Source organism: Lissotriton helveticus, chromosome 5_1 (genome assembly GCF_964261635.1).
Source record: "Lissotriton helveticus chromosome 5_1, aLisHel1.1, whole genome shotgun sequence".
In the NCBI taxonomy this organism is placed as follows: Eukaryota; Metazoa; Chordata; class Amphibia; order Caudata; family Salamandridae; genus Lissotriton; species Lissotriton helveticus.
In genome coordinates, this window is record NC_136065.1 from 1,431,332,761 (window position 1) to 1,431,350,229 (window position 17,469).

Below are 17,469 nucleotides of genomic sequence, written 5' to 3' on the forward strand. Positions count from 1 at the left end.
AGAGTTTGATCAATACCAACAGCGGCAGTCCTCATGAAATGTGAGAAAATTGTCAAGGTTACATGAAACCAACTGTCAATCAATTCAGACCATGTTTTAGAAGCCTCTCAAATTGCCCTGTATCGAACTCTCCTTTTGTAGTGCCTCATATTTTATTAAATATGTGTTGTTTTAAAAGAGCTCTTGACTCAGGGCCAGCTTTTGTTTCAAACATCTATGAAAGCACCTTACAGAAACACGTATTTGCAATGCAATTGGTCTCGCATTTGTGAGAGTTACAGCTATTGATGTTGTAAACTATAATGTGTTTTATCTGTGTTTTGGTTGGGAGTGTAGACAATGCATGAACAGAGACGCAGCTGCAGCACGGATTGGGGGAGAGACTGGCCGGACCAGAGAAGAAACCTGCAGCACTATCTAGAGGACTAAGAATAAGGAATTACCACTATGACCAAAGACACAGGTGCAGCGCTGCCAAGAGGACTGAGAATGGGGAGTTATTGACCAGACCAGAGAAGCAGCTAGCAGCACTGTCCAGAGGACTTAGAATGAGGAATTACCGACGGGACCAGAGTAGCAGCTAGCAGCACAGTACGGTGTCTCCTTACTGTAGTAAAGTTCAGGAGCTTGTTTACTTCTTGAGTGCTCAGACGGTAAGGCAATAACTTTGAATTTTACTTGTAGGGGTACATCTTACCATCCAACAAAAGGTTTAGGGGGCTCTTTCATGCACAGGACTGTAACCAGTCCTTTTCCTGGCCACTGAGTTGGCACCAAACTATGCAAAGAGTTAAAATCTGGAAAAAAAGAGTTCACCCACAAGTCAGTGCTATTGCTGGACAAAAATATTCAAGCAAGAGAACTACCACATAAAAAGAGAATGGCAAAAAGACAAGAAGCATAAAACAAAATTAAATTAGGCAGGAAAGGAGAAAGGCAGGCTTAAATCAAGAATTGAAATATATTAAGATTGGGAAAGGAAATGAGAAGGAACAGTTACATTTGTGCGTAAAGAAATCTATAGGACAACAGCTGCACGAGGAACAAAACGAATGGGGAGCAGGAAAGAAAAAAGAGGGATGAAAAAGCGGAAAAAGAATAAGGGAAAGTGATGTCAAAAGAATCACAAATAAAGGCAGAAAAGAGGAAGCCGGGTGAAGGGCGATTGAGCAAGTACGAGCGATGGGGGATAAACAAGAAGGAAAGCAGTGAGCCAGGGGAAAGGGAGGAGGGCAGTGCTGCGAGGAACCAAGAGAACAGAGTTTTCTCTTATATAGTCTAATCCTTTCTAAGAGTTCATCGTCAAAGATCTGATCTGAGCCAAAGTAGAGAGAAAAACATTTTATCTGTGCCCGTGCTGATATGTAGATCCTGGACAACTTTTCACATCCAATTACTGTGCTCTTAGGAGAAACTGCCTAAAAGCTCAAATAAAAGTATGGCGGCTGCTGCTGAAGACTAGAGATCCCATGAAAGAATAAGCTGATTGATAAATGCAACTCTCTTTCATCTTTCTCTGCTTTCCCTAATCCGAAAAGTGTATAGCCAAAAGTAAACACTATTTTTACAGCCCATATTTACTACTACATGAGACAGTACTCAAATACTTACAAAACATTAAAGACACGGTCTAAACAAGCAAAACAGCAATGAAATGGTCTATTAATAGTCAAAGGTTGGGGGCAAATTTGAAGAGTTCCTGTGACCAAGTGATCGTAAAGCTCCCAATTGAGGGTTGGCACATACACTGATTGGTATAATAGGGCTCATGAGTCGCAAGAGGCATGCATTGAAACACTTTAAACATGCCCTTGCAATGTTTCTGTGAACTGAAGAGCGCATTCCAAGCTCGAACATTTTGACGTGGTCTGGCTCCCACTGCATTTGCAATTCGAAGATTGCAGCACTACACGGCAGTCTGGAGTTTCAGCCCGCAGAATCAGCCGCAGCGAATCAAGATATGGAGGAAGGAGAGGGAGCGATCTAGTGTCTGATGATGAAACATCAGAGACCTAGCGCACAAATTAGGAGTCAGCAAAGAAGAGCTACGTATGAGTGAACCAATGGTAAGCAGCAGGCGGGATTCCACTCTTATAGTCACTATGGCAGGTCTTGCAGACAGCACATGCGTGCTGCCTCGACTCAACCTAAAAAAAATAGTGGAACCTACTAATATCATACCAAAGGCATGAAGAGGTATAGGTTAAGTTTTCCTTTTTGAGAAGGGATGATATTTAACATGTTTATCACGTTTTGTAGTTGTCCCATTTTTTGCATAGAGTGGGCTCGATCTTTAACACAAATTGTAGACTTTCAACTCATGTTTGAGTATATTTTGATCGCTTACTGAAAAAATTGTTGAAGTTGTCTTGGGGATCTGTGACTGTCAGATTCCCATGATTACTCACGTCTGTTAATATTTACCCAGACAGAAATGTACCAAGGGCACATTTCTGTATGTGTAAATGTAATACATCAGTGCATTTGCACTGAATAACTTTTTTTAACGGATTTCTATACACTGAAACAAACTGTTACGGTCGAGTTCCGCTCCCAAAAATTAACTAGGTACCTTGGGTCGATGGGTCTTTATTACCTGCTGAGAAGTGTAAATGGGAGAGACAACTCATTTTAGTCTATCCAACAGTCAATAATAACTGTGACTCAAAAGATCACAAACTTCAAACTCCAGTTTAGGGTTTATTACAAAGCCAAAAACAACTGAATATACAAGCACCTCAAGACGAGGTTGTAAAAATACATGGGAACTAATACAAAATACAAAATACGAATTAGCCTAATCTGATGAATCATGAAGAGAATAAAAAGTTCTAAAAATAAGACACAAGCAAGAATTGCTCAAATATTCAAGTCAAACTTCATCTGTGGCTGAAAGGTAAGAAGCAGTAAGCTATCCCTTCTCTATCTCTAAAGTGACATCCCTACTTAGCATTTCCCAGGCAAAGTCAGTTAAAGGTGTCAGCTCATGAAGACTTCCTAAGAAGTACAGTCACAAGGTAAATCAGGTAGCCATAGCTACAGATCTCGTTCTAAAATGCTTTTTCCAGATCTATCTCCTCACCCCTTCTCCTAACTCCCCCCCAGGGCACTGTCCCTATTACAAAATGCAAAGATGTAAAACACGGCCACAGATCACCTCATGCTAATGGGCACCTCTCCTAGGTAGTTTTCCACCGTATTCATTACATACTCCAAGTGTAGTTCGATGACCTTGCTCCCCAGGCTTCCTCAGCAAGAAAGAACATCGGCTCCCAATTATCGACCTTCTGTTTGCAAAGTAACTCTTCTCCTCCACGCCTAACTCCTAAAACAAAAGGCATTAGTTCTAACTAACAAAGGCAGCTTCTTCCACCTGCATCTGAAGTGTGAGAACAGAACATCCTTGCATACACATGAAATTCACTGACCACCTCTGAATGCGAAAACCTACCAGGGAAATTACATTTTCAGGTCTACACAATTCGGCCAACATAAGAAAAAACAAATAGGCCTTTCATATACACAACGTGAACATTTAGGCTTTTACACATCAACCTTTACACACATGTTAATGAGGCTTTGCAACAGTGCTTAATTTGTAAAAAATGAATTGCCTGGGCTGAAAATGCTGCCAAGGAGGCTGCAGCCCACTTCTACCTCCGGTGTGCCCAACTTTCAACACCCGCACTGCCTCCGTCTCTATCCTGTAACCATGCTCTGCTGTCTGTCCCCTAAGACATGCGATTTACTTCTTTACCTACACTGACAGATGAGTGTGAAAACAAAATGTACACCAAACAATTTTTTTTAACATATTAATCAGTGTGGTCTGACTGGGTTTGTTGTAGGTTAAGAGGCTGCTTGAGCACAGCAGGTCATGTCACTGCTAGTGCTGCCTGTAATTAGTTTGGTCAAGTTATGACGACGTCATAGGCATCCACTGCTCAGCTTGCCGTGACCCTGCCTGCCACAGCACAAACACTGTCCCCAGCTGCAATACTGCAAATCCTGTGAGATGTGAGTATGGCTGTTGCATCTACTGGGCTGAAGCACACTCAGCAATTAGCATGCTTGGAGGCAGCGCACAGAAACTACAGGTGACTCTATAGCGCACAAAAGTTGCTTTGGGCCACCGCCGCATCAAGCACGTTGAGGATAGTAGCAATGCAGGGCTGCAGGCCCCCACTTCAATTATCCAATGGTAGGCTTAGGCTCAGGCAGTGGCTGGGTGCAGCAGACTCCGGGAATAGAATGCAATCCATTCATTAATGATGACTTGGATTCATTACAGGCGTGACAACATCATCACTAAAGTGATCATACACAATCATGCCTGCCTGAACAGACGTATGCCTGCCTATGAAAACATACCAGACCGTCACCATGCAAGGTATGTGGTTCTTTTTATTTTAAATTGGGCAATTATTATTGAGACCACCAGCTGCAGGACCAGTAATCATAGTCCCGGCCCTGTGAAAGAAGTGCCGGTGCTGAGCACCTGAAAGCACCTGCGCAAATCAAGCACTGCTTTGCCAGCATCTACAATTATTACACATTAAGTGCAACTTGTCATTTCCACGTGCAACCTTCATAATGGTGCACATTTAAATCAAAATGCATTATATTACACATAGGCTTTTCGTTAGGCAATTGCAATATACTAAAGGTTACAGTTTCAAATATTAATGCCATTTCATTTCTCTTTTGCATGGCACGAAATACTTTTCGATTCCTTTCCTAGCACATTTTCGTTATTACAACACAATTCTAATGATCAAAGTTAATACAACACAGGAATATATACGGGTGCGGACTATCCATGATTATGATGCACCCCAACAATTTTAGAGCACCATCATGCTCCATCAGTTCCCCCCTCTGATGACAAGTGTCATCACAACAAATCACACTCCCTGGAGAAAGGACCGACCTAAACAGAACTTGTAGCCTCTCTTCCCTGTCTGAACCTCTCCAGGCTTTTGATATTGTCATAATGACTGTTCTGCAGTCTTTCCTTCCTTCTCTCTTGCTCTCTAAGTGACCTCTCAACTCGATTTGCTTAATGCCACTTGTAAACCCTAACTAAATCCCCACAATATAATCACACAAACCACCACTATGATTATAGGTTTCAAGATGTAACCAAGAGTTCCCTACCCAAAGGGAAGCAAACCAACTTCCTACATTACCAAATCCTTTTCCCACCTTGTCCCAAACTCATTCTGTGCTAAATCGTGTACCTCATGATGAATTTCAGTAATGTTACTTATATACTTCTTCAGATCTTTACTGTTGTCAAGTATACAAGTGCAGCACTGTTGGACTTTTAACATTTTACAGACTCTGCCCTCTTTTGCCAGCAAAACATCTAGAGCAAGACGGTTCTGTATCACCTTAGCTCTTATTGACACCATCTCTCCATCTACAAGCAACAACGATTGTGCTGTGTTTGCTGACAGCTTGTCCACAATGGTTGACAACTTTCCAATCTTGATATCGTTCTACACCACTCCCAAACTTGGTATCAACACTTCAAAAACATCTCCTACAATTTCTCCTGCACTTGCACCTCGCTTCCCTCTGGGATGTAATCAACCTTCCAAATTGTCCAAATCCTGCACATGATAAATCTTGGGAAACACTACTGCCACATAGCACATACTATACCAATTCAATGGCAACCGCACATAGGCATTTTTCCCACACACAAAATACACATTTGGCACCAGTTGTACTGCATCTTGTAGAAACTTCTTTGCTGTAGCCTCAATGGTGAAAGTATGATCACATACACTCTCTCCCACAAAGACTTTATCATAACATGTTTATACTTGTCTCACACACAATTTCCCTCTCTGCTCGAAATCCAACGCAATTGGACCACTACTCCCTTTTGCTTTATGCGCTAACTCCTCCTTGGTCCATTCAACTTTCCCTTTCTTGTCATAACGGTTTTCTGTTAAATGTCTATGTCTATCTTCTACCTGATCTATAAATTTCTTCTTTACTTCTGTTAATGAACATGTTAAATTGTGACAATGTGCATAAGCTGTATGTAGAGTTGCAGTAGGTATTAAATACTTCCCTACTTTATCTTCCTGCTTGTAATAATCATACTCATTCAAATGCTTATAAGCTGGAGCTTCCGAAAGCACCACATCATAGTTAGAAAAGTAATATTCATAATGACTTTTATCATAAAACATACTAAGCAATAAACTACATGTAACGCCCTCTTTTGTGCTAGAAGTAGTAGGTGTGGTCGCCCCTTGTACTCCCACCTCCCCAACTTCTGCTTCATGTGAAATGATTTCAGATACAATAATAACCACTGCTATAACAACTATCACTCCTGCAATGAGTGTACCTATTACACACTTAGACCTACGGTTCGAATTTCCTGACTCCATGTTTACCTTGTCAGGTTAGTCCACAAGAGGATACACTAAAAGTCTCTTTTTCTCCACCTCAGATTGCTGCTCAAATAGTTCAAACATAATTCATTGAAGTACTGGGCACTCTTTTACAGTTAGTGTCTTCTGATTCTATTAACACAGTCCAAAGATATTTCCCTAGCCCTCTTTCTTCTTCTAAGGAAAACCCTAAATTTATTATTCTTCCACTCAGACCTATGTTATCTTTCTTGAAATGTTTCTTTACAATTCACAGTTCATTCACAGTCTCTTATAAGCTCAGAACCAATTCCAATTAGCATGCGCAGCAAAATCTCAAGACAAACAGCTGGGATCTCCTGAGCTGGTGGCTGATACCCAAAACCCAGAAAGGACAATTACTGAAGGATCAGAATTCGCACTCTGCTCAATACTGGAGGTCTCAGAACAGTTATTGCCAACACTCCTTCTATGTTCAGTCCAGGAACTATCCATCCCGCATTAATTTTCAGCTTGGGCGTTCTGCTGACCACTTGTGGTGAAGACCTCAGTCTCCCGGTTCCCACTACTCCCAGCATCAGTGACCATATAAGTCCACTGAGGGGCAGCGTATTTTTGGTAAGGTACTCTTACTCCCCTCAACCTTCTTGGGCCTTCTTGGACTTGCTCTACTTCACTCAGTTCCGATTCAGATGTCTCTGACATAGGAGCAAGATCTCTCTCAGAAACTAGTCTCAAATTCATCCTCCTTTGTCTTCCAGGCCACAATTCCTCTGCAGTGTCTCTTTTTCTTCTCTGCCCCCGACCACCTTGCACACCAGTTATTTCAGCTGAGTCTGACTCTATACCATTTGCAACGTTACCTTCTCCCTCGGAGTCAATACCTGGGTCTTGTGTAACGTAACCCTTCTCAGCTTGTTCTGGAGGACCAGCTTTTTTAGCAACCCCCACAGCTTGGCTTGTCCTCTCGAGTGGCCTTGCTGCCACAGAAGGATTTTCTTCTACAAGAGGAGCTGTTTCTTCCAGGAGTTCTGAAACTCTGCGAGTATGGAAGGCATGTTTCCAATTCGGTAAACCTCCACACTTCACCGCTGTATTCGTCACCAAAATCACTTGGTAAGGGCCTCTCCAATAGGCATAAAGGCAACTTTTCCTCACGTGTTTGGAAACTAGCACCCAATCACTCGGACACAGATCATGACAGAGGTCCCTCAAGGTCGGGGCAGGTGCACCTTCTACCGGGTGAGACACAGAATGGACCACATCAGCCAGTCCTTTGCAAAAGTCATGGATCAAATCATCTGTGATGTTTATTAAGGCTGTGGATGGCACTGTTGGTAACTGCCTAGCCCTCCTCCTCAGGATCTCGAGTGGTGAATGGCTGGTTCTTCTATCAGGGGTACCTCGAACACTCATCAAAACTAGTAGCAATGCATCCGGTAATTTCAATGACGTAGACTAACACAATTTTACCATCCTTATCTTTAAAGTCCCATTAATCTGTTCCACGATACCCGAAGCCTCTGGTCGATAGCTACAATGCAGTCTTTGATCAACATTTAAGGCACCACAAAGTAACTTCATGGTTTCACTGTGGAAGTGTGTTCCTCCATCCGACTCAAATGAAATTGGAAAACTAAACCGCAGAATCAACTCCCTAAGCAACAACTTTGCTATTGTGAGGCTATCACATCTTCTCGTCGGGTATGCTATCACTCAGCATTCATTTGTGACACATAACACATCTGTGACACACTGGTTCAGCAAATGCACGAAATCGTGGATTGTACCACGTCTGTCTGAACACCCTCACCATAGCATCCCTTCCAAGGTGCACTGCTCCATGAATCTGTCTTGCCATAGGACTTAATAAATCATCTGGTAATACTGCTCAACCATCACTTGAAATACAAATGCCATCATCCCTTTTCTCACATCCTGTTCTAATCCACACAGCTTCTTCCTCTTCTGAAACGTCTCCCTGCAGATGCTTGATCTCATCCCAGGTGTCTGCCATGGCTAACATCATGCTGAGCTCAGTACTTTCTGGGCTCTCTCCTGCATAATCTCCAGTAAAAATGCACCCTTATTCAGCGCAATAACGTGCAACTTCGTCTGCATATCTATTTCCTCGAGAGACAAAGTCATTTCCCCTCCCATGGGCTGCACATTTTACCACAGCAATTTCTCATGGACGCTGCAAAGCTTCTAACAATTGTCTCACATATTCCCCATTCCTAATGGGAGATCCTGATGACGTTAGGAAACCCCTCTGTGACCATAGCTGTCCGAAGTCATGAACCACACCGAACCCGTACTGACTGTCGGTGTAGACGGTGACTCGGATTTGATCAGGAACCAAACAGGCACAAGTGAAAGCAATGATTTCAGCTACCTGTGCAGAGTATACTCCCTTTAAACAAGCAGCTTTCATGACTCCAGAAATGTTACATACTGCAAATGCTGCTCTCAAGTGACCCACAGTGTCTCTTAAGCATGAACCATCTACAAAAAAGATTTCATCAGACTCAGGTAAAGGTTCATCCAAAATGTCAGGCCTCGGTTTGTTGCAAAGTTCAGTCACATCGACAGTCATGGTCCTCACAATGTTCATCACTTAAATTTGGCAAAGGCTTCAATGTTGCAGGATTCAGAACAGAACAACGTCTCAAACTCACATTCTCTGAAGAAGTATAACCCGCTCATAACGTGTGAGTCTATTATTCATCATATGTTGTGTCCTAGCTCTCATCATCAGGAGCTTAACTGAATATGGAACAAAAACAGTAAGTGGATGACCCATGACAATACTCTCACATATTTCAATCCTGACACTGGTTGCAGCAACAGACTTGAGACATCCGGGCAATGCTGAAGCTACTGGATCTAAAGTAGCTGAGAAGTAGGCAACTGGTCTACGGACTCCCCCATGACTTTGAGTTAGAACTGACAAAGCACAACCTTCTCGCTCATAACAGAACAATGAAAAGGACTTGTTATAGACTGCATTCCCAGAGCTGGAGCACAACACAGTTCCTCTCTCAACTTAAAAAAATGCAACCAGACAGTCATGATCCCACGGTACTGGATCGCTCACATCCTTGTGCGTCAGCCTTTGTAAATGTTATGCCTTCAAAGAAAAATTTGTGATCCACTGATGACAGTACCCAATCATTCAAAGAAACATTCTGACTTTCTTCTGAGTGGTAGGCACAGTCATTTTCATAATCACCTCAATTCGATCTGGTGATACCTTCCTCTTGCCTTTCTCTATTCGATGACCCAAATACTGAACTTCAGTCAACCAATACTGTAACTTGTTTGGGGACACCTTGTGTCCATTCTCTGCTAGATGGTTCGATAAATCAACCGTATCGATCCTACAAGCATCCTCCGTCTCAGACGCAATCAGGAGATCATCAATGTACTGCACAAGAACTGAACTCTGTGGCAGTACGAGGCTCCCAAGATTCTTCTTCAAAAGCTGATTGAAGATCGATGGACTCTCTGTATACCCTTGAGGGATACGACACCATGTTAAAACACGATCTTCTAGCCGGAAAGCAAATAAAAATGGGCTCTCCTCATGCAATGTTATCGAAAAGAATGCCTGACACAGATCCATCACTGTGAACCACTCAGCTTCACATGGGATCTGGAACAGTATCACTGATGGGTTTGGTCCCATGGGACAGCATGGAACCACAATCGTATTGACCTTGCGCAGGTCCTGCACAATCAGTGCTTAATTTGTGCCGGTGCTTTCCGGTGCTTAGCACCGGCACTTATTTTGTTGGGCCGGGTCTACTCATGATATCATTCCAGTACTGCTACATTCACACGGTCTTCCTTTTAAAGACGTGATATCCCACTGTAAATCCATACCTGGGTTTCCGTGTTGGGCAGGGGCTGATTTGACATGGATCTGCGTGTATAAATACTATTTGAATGTGGATGAAGTGGCCACCTGCCTTTAATGAGGCACAAACCTCCAGAAACTAACAGGAATCATAGCGCTAGCGCGCTACCAATGACAGCTCGAAAATGGATTAATAGCCCGGCCCCTTCCCTCCTTGGAGAATCGGGAAGTGTTTACTCCTGACACGGACCAATGGAGATTAGTGTCCTCACTTTCACCCGCCCCAGCGCACTGCGCAGCTGCAGCACTAGTGTCAGCTGCAGAAGCAAGCAGAGTGTCACGCAGCAGCAGCCCTATATTTAAAAGTTTTAAAACAGAAAGGCAAGTAAAGATTTAATTTTTGTAACATACGCAAGTATGTCTTGTTTAATGGTTAAGGACGAAGGACGTGCCCAGCTAAGTGTAACCTCTCATTTCTTGTGCTTGTTCTTATGTAAAAGTAGCTTAAATTAATTTGCTAACTCTACTGCAGATGACCTGCTGTACAATCCTGATTGACGGACTACCCTAGTGATGATAAATAATGTGTCTGCATGTTGTTTCTACAGGACCCAGGTTTCCAGCTTTCATGGTTTTGGGTTGGTACAGTGTTGTGTTCTTTCTTACTGTATTTTGCAGTAATCTGAAAAAAGCATGACGAGCCGAGAGCTAGGGCTTTATAAATATAAAGAGAAAGTGAAACCAATGGTAGTAGGGAATGAGGAGGCTGGACGAGTTTGCTTGAAACTTGGTTGCTAGAGATTGCAGTATTTGTGACATAAGGATTTATATTACTAAATGACAAACCCCTTCATAATTGCAGTTAAAATTTTAACTATGTCCATAAAAGAAGTATATTACAATATATTAAACAATACACACATTTGATAGATGTGGGTGCAATTGAGTATGCCAAAAATGTGTCTTGGAATCGGTTTAATGAAATTGCAGCTCATTAAAAGGCAAATGTAATACATTTTATGTACAATTATGCTCACTTTGTGATCAGGACATAGAGTTCAGAATGAAAAAATTCCTGCTCTACAGTGTCAGGTGTAGTATAGTTACCAAGGAAGTGTTTTCCCCAGCAATGGTAACCATATTAAAAGTGTTCCCCAAACTATTCTTGTGGCTTATTCACCAGTTCTGAAATTTGGAAAGGTGGGCGCAGAGTTGATCACCAACATCTAATCGAGTGACCCAGATCTTTTTTTACGATGCCCACCACTTACGGTGCTCAGAGGCATGGTTAAGGCCTTTGTTCATACAGTTCAATACAGGGTCCATGTATAGGTGATTTGGATGAATTCTTATAACTTGCAAGACAGGACTCTCACCTTGGATTTTCTTTAACATGCCATTGCATTCTGGGATCTGTAATCTTGGTTTACTTTAATGGTACCCATTGTACTAAAACGGGATTACATAGTTTACTAAAACAAAATAACATGACTGAATTAGCCTTTCCCTAATGACGTAGAGCAATCAAGTAAATACACAACAGCATCCCTTTAGATGGGTTTTTAGATACACCAGTGAAGTACCTTGGTCATTTTTCCCGGCGATTAAGACAAACCATCAATTGATCTACTTTTGCTCCATACAAAACCAGAGCGCACCATGTCATGAGAATAATTGTTGTTTTTAAACCACCATTCCACTGGAGCAAAGAGGGCATCAATAGTCTTTACAAAAATGTTGTTATTGGCAAAATAACTTTCCACCTCCATTCCAGTGAATCCGCCCCTTCTTTCCTTTGCATGTCCATCCACTCTTGTCTACAGGTCTTTCTTTGCCATCTCAACTTTCCCCAACATTCATTTTTTTCAACAGATTTTTAGATTTCCCCTCTTTTTAGATCCTCTTCCTCCCAAATGTCTCTGTCTCTCTCCTTTGCGTGAACCCTTCATAGCACTCGCTCTGTCTTCATCCATCTCATTACTTCGATTTTTTTCTCTTCCTCATGTTTGTCTCGCTCTTTCAGGTTCTGTCTTCTCTCTCGCTTGTTCTTTATCTCTATTCGCATTCTATGCTTCCACCTCGTTTGCATCAATTCATTCTGTCTCCTTTTTTTCATTCCATCCCTTTCTGACTCCCCTTAATCCAGTTTCCCTCCATATAGCCTTGTGTTTTGCTTTTTCTTTTGCAGTACACATCTGTGTATCCTCTTACAAAAGTTGTACTTTCAGGTACCCTTTCTGGTGCACATGTTGTTGAAGATCTTTCAGCAGCACTACACCTACAGAGTCAGAAACCCTTGGCCTACCCAGCAGTGGAGGCATTTTAAGGCATGGGCAAAGAGGGCCCCTGCCTTGGGCCCCAGCCTTTTAGGAAGCCCCCCGAATAAAGCTAGCACTGTTCTGCAGATAGTCTTGCCCCGATTACCATTACTAATTCTTTTTTAAACAGATTGTTTTAAATACCGTTTTCCTTTTTAATGTGAGTGATATGTGAGAGCGTATTATGGACATTTTGGAGAGACATGCTGTTTTAATGTTTCATGTAGCTCCTATAAAAAAGTTACTTTTAGACCAAAACAGCACCTCTCAAATGAGAAATGGGAGGGCGTCACAGTGATTATTTGCAGCAATATTGGTGTGTTGCTGCTGTGTTAAATGTTGAAAACACGAGTCATAATCCCTGAATATTGATGTAAACACATTTAAAATTTGGACGAATGTTCCTTGATCACATAACGTACCTATCCCTGAGGCCTGCACTACTGGGCACTCTGGTCCACAAAAAAGCATGTGCCAAAGGTTTGAAGCACTGGGCTAATAGCAGCTGGCTATTTAATATGTATATGCCAGAGGCATGTGGTAGTGGGCAAATATCAGCTGCCCATATGATGTGCATAGGCTTTCACAACTTGCCATATATAGTATACCAACCAAACAGAAGCCTGCACAAGTGGGCATTTCTGACTCGGGTATGTAACATTTGCAGACCTCCATTATATGCGCTGTAATGCTTAAGTCATCTGCACATCTGAAAAGTGTAATTTTCAGATACCATGCTACAGCATTATATACTGGACATATATATTCTCAGAGGTTTTAGATGTCCATATTGGGCATATTACAGGACTGAATTATGTAAACTAATCAGTAACAGGCAGTGCATATGCCAGAGAGGTGCATACTGTGCATCTAGCAGAGTCCAATATTCTTCATGTGATAAATGCCTTCATAGCGGGCTCGTACCTCTCAGCTCTATAATACCATATATTTTTTGGTAACAAGATGTACATATGTCAGTGAAATGCAAATTCTCAGAGAAAAAGAATTGAGAAGTGTGTAAGATGTGGTACTCTCTTCTACTAATAGAATGGACCGGGCAGTTTAGGGTGTTATTTGAAAATCAAGCCTGGGGAGAAACAAAACACAAGAGAAGTAGATAGTAATTCCAGCATTACTTTAGAGTAAAGCCTTTCATGGTCAGAAAAAGTTCATTATCTGCGATTCCAAAAGTTATGACATCTAGGGCCAGATGTAGGTAATCCCAGATTACCGATACTTAAATACCGAATCATACCGATTCGGTATTTAAGAACTGGCAATCGGGATGTAGGTAATTTTACTGAATTAATTACCGAATCGGTATGATTCGGTGATTAATGAATCGGTATTTACCGATTCTGTAATTGCCATTGATTCCTATGGGCCTTGAAGCCCATAGGAATCAATGTCAATTACCGAATCGGGCACACATGCATGCCCTTAGGGCATGTATGTGTGCCACGTGGCACAGGTGTACATGCACAGATGTGCATGTACACAGGAATCCGTTATTTACCATGACATAGTATGTCATGGTAAATAACGTATTCTTAAGGGCCGGTGGCACTGTTTTCAGTGCCACCTACATCACAAACTTGAGATCCGATTAATTTACCGATTCGGTAATTTACAGATTCGGTAAATTTACCGATTCTGTAAATATACTGAATCTGTAAATTTAAGGCCCCCTACATCTCAATCACCAAATACCGGTCGGTAACGGCCGAAATCGGCCGTTACTGACCGGTATTTGGTGACCTACATCTGGCCCTTAGTCTCTTTTCTGGGTTTGCCTTGATTTTATTAACAACGTGTTTTGCTGAAATTCAGATTGGGTATTACATCTGGCTTTCAGTGCCAGTGCCAGTTGAGGATGTGGGTGGAGCAAATATAGTAAGTGGGTGGAGCCAGTGGAGGCAGTGGGTGGAGCCGGGAAGTAGGTGTGGCCTCCTACAAAAATTTTAGCACCTGTACTTAATATTTTACAAATGAAGCACTGTGCACAATCCTATACTTCCCACTTGGTTTCTGCAATCCCATGATTGGTAAGTTACATGGACATTCCATTATTTCCTTCAAAATTCTCTGTTCGATCATAGACTCAATCACAGGCTTGATTCCTGCTACCGTTTACGGTGACACATTGTACTGAGGTGTTCTCGGAAACTCGGCATCTGGTTTAACTTGGATCTTAACTGGTGCAATTCCCTTGATCAGTCCCAGCTCTTCCCCTGTGAAATCCCATACATCCAAAGAGACAGAGTCCCTCAGGTCTGGGGGGAGCTCCTCTACTGTTAACATAGAAAATAGCTATGTACACAGACTCTGATTCACCACTTTAAATGCAGCATCATCATCATTTGTCTGTAGTTCCACTCCCTTGGGCGTACAATAGATGGTGCAGTTTAATTTGCACAAAAGATCATTACCCAACAAACAGACTGGACTTGAGTCACATACCACGCATTGGTGTCAATCGTGAAAGGTTCCTATTCTGACAGGTATTGCCTCAGTGAATGGATTGGTCATTCTCTTATTCGCTACTCCTATGACTTGAATTGATTGTTCAGGAAGGGGTAACTACTGCAGATCTCACAGTAGAACTGGTAGCACCAGTATCAACCAAAAGGGTAGTTGGATGGCCGTCAACATCTCCTCTACATACAGTCCTCTCTGGTCTACCTTCAAGACTCCCCAAGGGTACAGTCTTTCTCCCCCCTCAGACACCATTGTTGCAATGGGTCTGAATCGAATTCATCAAAGGTCTCGATAAAGGGCATCTGTTGGTAAGTTCAATTTCCCTGTGGGATTCTTGGTGGCTGGGGAACTTGTACCTGCGGACCTATTGTGCCCCCCTGTACAGATCTGGGTCTTGTCACTGTATTGACGACCTTAGGTGTCTGCACCACTTCCTCCTCTTGAATCTGATTAGTTGGATTCAATCTACACTCGCGCTTCCAATGCCTGATCTTGTGACAATTATGACATGCAGTGGTTTTCTTTAACATCTACTCCTGTCTTAGGGTCTATGGGTTTCCCACTTCCCTGACCTGATGCATTTTGAGTCCCTCCTTGATTGTTCCCCTGTCGTTCCTCCACTTGACTGTGTCTGATCTTCCTTTTCCTTTTCTGCATTTGGACCAACATCAGCTTATCCTTGAGCTTCTTATGCTTCGAGTCCACTTCATCACTACAGTACCTGGCATACGGTAGAATCTCATCCACTGATTTATTCTGCCAGCAAATCAAATGCTTTTGGATCATGAGGCTAACTTATGGTCTCAATCCTAGAACAAATTTGGAGACAAACGGTCCCATATCCTTTGGGTCCAGAGTATCCAACCCGCTGTACTGCTTGAAGGCTTGCAAGAGCCTCTCGTAATCGGCATGTACAGTTTCTTTTGGCTCCTGAACTTCTGGTCTATCTTAACCCAGTAAATATCTTGGAGTGAAATCTTGGATTGGAACCATGTGATCACCTGCTCATACTTTTTCATAAGCACAAGTGTAGGACGATGTGTAACAGAATCTTGCTCAGGTTCTGAAGATGGCCAATCAGCAGCAATTTAACAAGCTGTCCACACCACAAATCACTTGGTACCACAATATCAATCAATGTATTTAAATCAATCCACAGCACCTTTGAAATTTTGACAAAATCGATCAACTTGTTTGCACCACTCAACAGGTTTTTCCCTCAGCCGAGGAAAATCATTGTTAAACGCAGGTAAATCACCTATAATCCAAGGCACATGCATGTAACCTCCACTTGGTACCTCTCACAACAGAAATGCCTCTACTCTTACTGTCCGTCCTCCTGGAGGTGGTGTTTCTCCTATACTCTTTCTACCTTCTCCTCATCTTTGACCACCTTTCCTCCCATTTGTCAAGCATGCTCCATGCACGTATCCCTACAATCAATTCTCGTATATGCGTTTTGAAACCTATGGCTCTTTTCTCTTCTAGTTCCTGATCACTGTAATTTAACCTGTGGTTTCCCTGCAACATCTTCGTTTTGGACAAATCCACATCATACCTCTGTGCCAACTCTGTTAATTTCTCATGTGCTTTCCTCGCCTTGCGAGTTACATCCTTTGCCAAAAACAGCAATTCATCTGGCTCATAAAGTTCCATCCTTTCCAAAGGCAAATTTCCACTGATTATTCCCTCCACTTCTGCCTTTAATCTCACCGCATCCAACACTTTAGCCCTCAAAGCAGCTTTAATTTTTCCTCGACTCAACGCACTACTTGACTCTCCACTCTCACCACACTGATCTTCCCACTGATTCTCTTCCATTTTGTTCCATGAGACAGATTGACTCCCCGAAACTCCATGACCATTGTCACCCCCTTACATCCTTCCACGAGGACCTCTCACTGGGAGTTCCCACATCCTCAAGTCAGAGTGTGAATCAACCAAGGACCCTGTCCTCGCTGCTCTCTGCTTCACCTGTCCTCTGGAAGAATTTGCAGTGGCTGGCAAAGGCGTACTCGATTCTATGGGCCTCGAAGGGTGGCTACTTCCACTCGCTGTCCCATTCCCTCCAGAACCAGTACTTTCTCCCATTACCAATCGTGCCAGACTCCCATTTCCTACTTGATGTGGATCGTACACTGACACTATGGGACCAATGGGGACCGGCACTGTAAGAGCTTCCAGTAGCCTGGTAATTGGGTCAACTGCACTTGTCTCTGCACTCTTCGGTGGCTATGTTCCCATTCCCTCTGTTCGAGTTGAAATCATTCCTCTTACTCCTACACTACAGTTTATCTGAGGCTCCCCAATTTCCTCTGTAAGAGCTCTCGATCCCTCCTCTGAACTTGGGTTATATGGAGGTGGACGCTCTGCCAGTAACCTTTCCAAAAGACTGTCATCTGTGTCACTATCATCTTCCTCT